Genomic DNA, 5,966 nt, shown 5'->3' on the forward strand with positions numbered 1-5,966 from the left:
ATATATATATATATATATATAATTAGCCGGCTGTGGTGGCACGTGCCTGTAGTCCCAGCTACTAGGGAGGCTGAGGCAGGAGAATGGCGTGAGCCCGGGAGGCGGAGCTTGCAGTGAACCGAGATCACGCCACTGCACTCCAGCCTGGGTGACAGAGTGAGACTCCCTCCCCACCCCCCCAAAAAAAAAATTCCAAGAAATTAAAGCCCAAAGAGAATAAATTACATTCTGGAGACCACTCAGCAGGTTGTGAGACAGACACCCACCAAAGCTGTCGATGAGCAAACTCAGACTGTGTTTGCTCTCAGCCTCTCTAATGTCTGAGTTAATGTTTAAAATAAGATGCTGTGGTTTGAATGTCCCCTCCAAAGCTTATGTTAAAATGGAATTGCTCTTGTGATGGTGTTGAGAGGTGGGAACTTTAAGAAACAATAAATCATAAGGGCAGAGCTTTCATGAATGGACTAAATGGCATTATCTTGGGAGTCAGTCAGTTATCCTGGGGTGAGTTCAGGCCAATTTTCTTTCTCTGTCTTGAGTGTGTGATTCCTCACCTCACGATGCCCTTCTACTGTTTTGTGCACAGGGAAAGGGTTCTCATTAGATTTGGTCCCTCAATCTTGGACTTTCCGGCATTTAGAATCATAAGTCAAATAAATCTCTTTTTTAATAAATTATCCAGTCTGTGGTATCCTGTTATAGCAGTAGAAAATGGACGAAGACATAGGAATTTTAAAATAGATGTCTCCAACACAGGACAGCATGTATGCATGCTCACAGGCCATGTATTTCACTGAAGTCAATTAGCCTGAAGAAACAAACCTTTGTCATCCATGATTATGATTAAGATAGACCTTGTATAAGTATGGATTCCTGATGTTGCAAGCCTTGATAATGCAAAAGTCTTGAGTAGATTTATTAATTGTTCTTTATTCACATGAAAAATAACCAGAGTTTAATATAGTTTAATTCTAATAAGCATATCATTTGAACCAAACATAATGTAAGTCATTTTTTTGGCACTGGTGAAAATACAAAGAAGAGTAAATTTTGCAACTTGTCTTCTATGGATGGACTATGTAGTTATGAAAATGGATGTGTAAAACAAGCTAACTTTGATACAAAGCAGATTGAAGTCTGCTGTCTAGGAGAGGTACATACAGTAGATGCTGGAGTTTCTAATTAGGAATGATGTGATGGGCCTGGACTATCCGAAAACCTTCATGAAACAACTAGCACCTCTGAAAAGCTTCAATAACTAGTGAGATTTTTGATTGGAGAAAAGGCACCTATTCTAAGCCACAGAAATAGCACAGGAAAGGACTTATGTGCAAGAAAAGGAAAGGCATGCATGGGTGAAGAACAAAGAACTAGGCAAGACTATGTTTACAAGATACACACACACTCATGCATGCACACACATACATCATGTATACATATATTTTCTGAATTTAAGTTCATAATCTTCTTAAATTGCCAAGATACACATATGGAGCTCAGATAAGGACAAATTTTGTGTGCAATGAGCAATTATTATTTAGAATGAAAAATGAGCTCAGCTTGCTTTTATTTAGTGGGTTTGTTGCCCCAAGATAACACCGTTATAGCCTGTGGCTGCAACACAGTGGTGGTGCATGTGAGAAAGACTCACGTTGCTTCTGCAGTACATCCTCAGGTACCCATGCTATCTTCATTATATTAAAGGAATGGATAAATTTAGCATGAATCTATAATTTAAATGACTGGCAATTTGCTAACTATTTAAGTACATTTGGCAGAAAACATATTTGTTTTCTGGCTTCAAACTGCAAGAGTCTTTGTAATTCACACCAGATTTGGAGCCTGTTCAGAAACACTTAGTTAAATTAATGAGATATTACCTACATCTGTTTTTCAATAGCTTCAGTCATGCCACCCAGTGGAAATCTTTTTTTTTTTTTTTTTTTTTTTTGTAGACTCTGTTAGATCATAACCCATCTCAAGGACACATTTGTCTAATTGGTAAGATTGGCACAAGATTTCTTCAAGCAATTTTACTTGAGAACTCTCTACACAATGTATACTCGTTATATTTATTTTAAGTTGGGGCCATATACTTAGCTGATAGGTGGTGCCAGTATTTTGTATGCTTATTGACATTACACTTATCCCCTTCATAGTTGGTTTACTTTGCACTATTTTCTTTTATACATAAACTAGGAATGGAAGCTCAACAGATACTGGCTAAATGTGGTATTATGCAAATGAGAAGAGTCATATGATTAGTGCCCGAAAGAACTGGTCTTTCATTATTACAGGGTCAATGTTTAATGTGTCTTGTTCACAGCGTTGCAGAATACTCCCATCTAAGCAGGTTAGTAATTGCATCACATCCAGCTACATTTTTAGACCTCAGGTAATGAAAGGTTTGCTTCTTAAGTCAGCCTTTAATGTGAAACACTTACAGCTGTAACAATATTCTATTCAGTATTTTTATATGTAAATATCCTCCTCACAAAATTCAGAGAAAAAATAAATAGAACGATATAATATGGAAATACAATATCAGTTTTGTGACAGTCATCCTTCAACATAGAATATTCTTCTTATATTAGAAAGAAATAAATGCTGACAGTAAAGAGGACATTTTAGATTAGGTTTCCCTATTCCAGAATGGCCTATACAAAAATTTGTGAAATTAAATGATACTTTTTTTTTTTACTCACAATAGAAAAGCAACTCTATGTTTGAGATATGATTGTTGCTTCTAAGAAAAAGTATCATTTTCTTTCCACTGATATGTATAATATTTAAAAAAAAGGATTTTCTTTCTTGAAAGCCCTTTAATGCCAAGAATGGAAAATCATGTCTTGTATCCAGGAAGATAATGTTTTATTTCATTAAAATGAAAAGGAAAATAGGGGGAGAGGGTTTCAGTGTAATTCTTTAAGGGACAAAGTAAAAGATTCATGTAGGAAAAGTAAAATCCTGGATCTGCCATTTTTTCACTCTTCAAACCCTGTGAAAGGTTTTGGCCGTTTTGGGTATTCATGGAGACATCCTGGGGTTCATGCAGAGTTCGAGACCTGTACCCTGTGAGCTGCATTTTCAGCCTTAAGCCTGCTGGCTGCCACAAGAGGGGACTGAAAGAAAGGAACATATCCCATTCAGCACAGACTCTTCCAGGCATAATAGGAAACAGGGGCACAGCATCCCATCACAGTTAATGAGAGAATGACTTCTGCTGGGTCCCGAAGGAGTAGCAAGGAGCAGGCTGGACTTGCACTGGGCATGGAGATCTTCAATTCAAGATTGGGTAAAAGACAGTCATTTTCCACTTAAGTTTTTCACCCTCCACCTCCCAGCTCCATAGCAGGCTTTTCACTTTAAGTTTAGTGCAACAAAGCAGGAAGAATTTTGTAATCATTAGGAAGAAATTTTGAGTTGAGCTTTTATTCTATTTTCTTTTGCTCTTAAAACCAAAATTCTACCCAACTTGTCAATTCCAAGGAGGAAGACAACTAATCCGTCTAACAGAATCATCAGGATTTCTTAAGCATAAAAATGAATAAAAGAGGGGGAAAAGGATTTCTGCATGAAAGTTAATTTTATGATATTGCAGCATAAATTGTGACCTGGCAGTTCCCTCTGCAGTTTAATAGAACTGGCAGCAGGCACCACGACTTAAGCAGACTCTGTATAATGAGAAGCAAAGACAAATCGGTGTGAAGGACAGGGAGAAGGACATTACTGCTTCCCTCCTGGAAGATTAAAAATAGTAAAATATTGCAACCAGAATTTATCTAAAGGGAGATACTATCTGAGAAAGAAAGGAAAAAAAAAAAAAAAAAAAAAACACGATTTTAAGAGACAGCCATAGCCCAGTGTATGATGAGCAGAGCCGGAGAGCCTGGTGCTGGCATTTGAAAGAAGTCAGGCGACCTGTGAGGGTTGACCAGTTCTCCTTCTAAAGACCTGGTGGCAGGTAATTTTTTACATTATAATTTTGAAGTGGGACAATTTTCTAAGCATAATTAGAGTGAAATGAACATGTTACTCCTTTTGCACTATTAAATGCAAGCAAGAGACATGGGTCTACTAAATAAATGAGAGAATTTATTGTTAGAGGACAAGAGCCAGCCTGGGCTGACAATCAGACAGGTGACTCTCTCAAAGGGCGCTGTCCAGAGGAGGTGGACAGGTGCTGTCCAGGTTTGCGTGGCTGCATGTGTAATGGGCCTGCTCTGAGCTCTGTATCCACAGGAGCAATATCAGAGCAATTTCCAAAATTACACAGGGCACATAGTTTCTAAATCTCCTAGCAGAACAGCCATATTATCCTGAGGACTTGCAATAACAGGAATTATACGCAATTTTCTGATAATGACTCCATTAATGTGAGTCACTGCTGACAATACAATTTGTTAAACATTGCTGGGTTCCTAAATCTTACAGTCTATCACTCTGAAATCCATCATTAACACCACTACCATCATCATGATGATCGTCAGCATCACCGTGATTGTTGTCACCTTCATGGCCTTCATCATCATCATCTGAATAGCTAGGGACCTATTTGAGTTCACCAATATTACCTTTTCTTGATTTCACTAACATTTCAAAGGAAAGAAAAAAATGTGTCTTTAGCTGTTCAAGTATGTTTTGTAGTCAATGTGTTTGAGTCCTTCTTTGGGAAACTAGGACCTCAAATTAATTAAATTTAGGCCAGGTATAGCTTAGCTTTAAATTGCCTTTTATATCAACAGAAACTGCCTTGGCAATTAGGTGTTCAAATGAGTGCCTGTAAATATCCATTATTGTACATTCTAATATACCTAGACATAGAATAGAACCTACAGCTCACGGTCTATCTGATTTACTAATTGGTAGCAGCAACTGCACCTTGTGTTTTGAACCTGAATTAATTAACCAAAACAGATTAAATTGTCTTTGAGGTATTCAAGGGAGTGACACCAAAGGCAGAACTGAATGAGGAAAGGACTATTTAACTTTTTTTAATCACAAAGGTCAGCTTTTTTAATGTAGCAGATCATTAGAAAGTCTTCAAAGGTGGAAGGAAACTAGCAAAACAATCTTAGCTTCCCACAGGTATTTGTAACCTGCTTTTCCTTAGACCAGCTTTTCTTTTGGTGATAAGAGATTTTCCCAGGACACATACTTTGCCTAAAGAATTACATTTACCTACCAGACTTGCTCAATCAACAGAATTTTTTGTTCTGTACATGAAACTAACTTCTGAGATTTTCCTCCTTATTATCCCTGAAGCCACTGCCATGTCCTGATTCTTGCAAGTTCCTGGATTACTGCACTTGCAGCCTATGTAGCCTCACTGCCTCTACTTCCTCCTTCTTCCACCTCAAGGTGAAGAGTAAACCAGACTAACACATCTAAAGTATTTTCACCTCATTATCGTCATGCTCAAGACGATTCCATAGTTTTCTCATTGCCTAGTGAACATAATTATAATCTCTTTTCCTAAATTCTAGGGATTCCAAGCCACACAGTTCCAATAGGTCCCATCCCAGAATACTCCCTTCCATGGGGACATGGATGTGTTTGCAGTGCTCCGATTGGACCAGGCTCTGCCCACCTGGTCACTGCCGAGCTCTGCCTCTGTCTCCCCACGTCCAGCTATCCCCCAACCATTAAAACACACATAGAGACAGAGATAAAAAAGGAAGGGACAGGGGAAGGAAGCAGACAAGATGTTTCTTCCTCTGGAATTGTTTTCTGCTTTTTAATTTTAATCACCAGATTGCCTCCTGATCAATAACTCAATGAGAGAGGGTTAGCTCCTCACAGAAATGTATTCAGAAACTTAAGTTATTATAAAATTGGATCTTCAAATTTTGTTTTCTGAGAGCCAGTTTCAGAAGTGGCCCACTGAAAATTATCTCTGGGTATTTTATAAAATTCCATAGAAGACACTATCCACTATGTTCTTCAATATCGCTGATATATATATA

This window comes from Rhinopithecus bieti, unplaced genomic scaffold (assembly GCF_001698545.2).
Source record: "Rhinopithecus bieti isolate Rb0 unplaced genomic scaffold, ASM169854v2 scaffold_7681, whole genome shotgun sequence".
Classification (NCBI taxonomy): domain Eukaryota; kingdom Metazoa; phylum Chordata; class Mammalia; order Primates; family Cercopithecidae; genus Rhinopithecus; species Rhinopithecus bieti.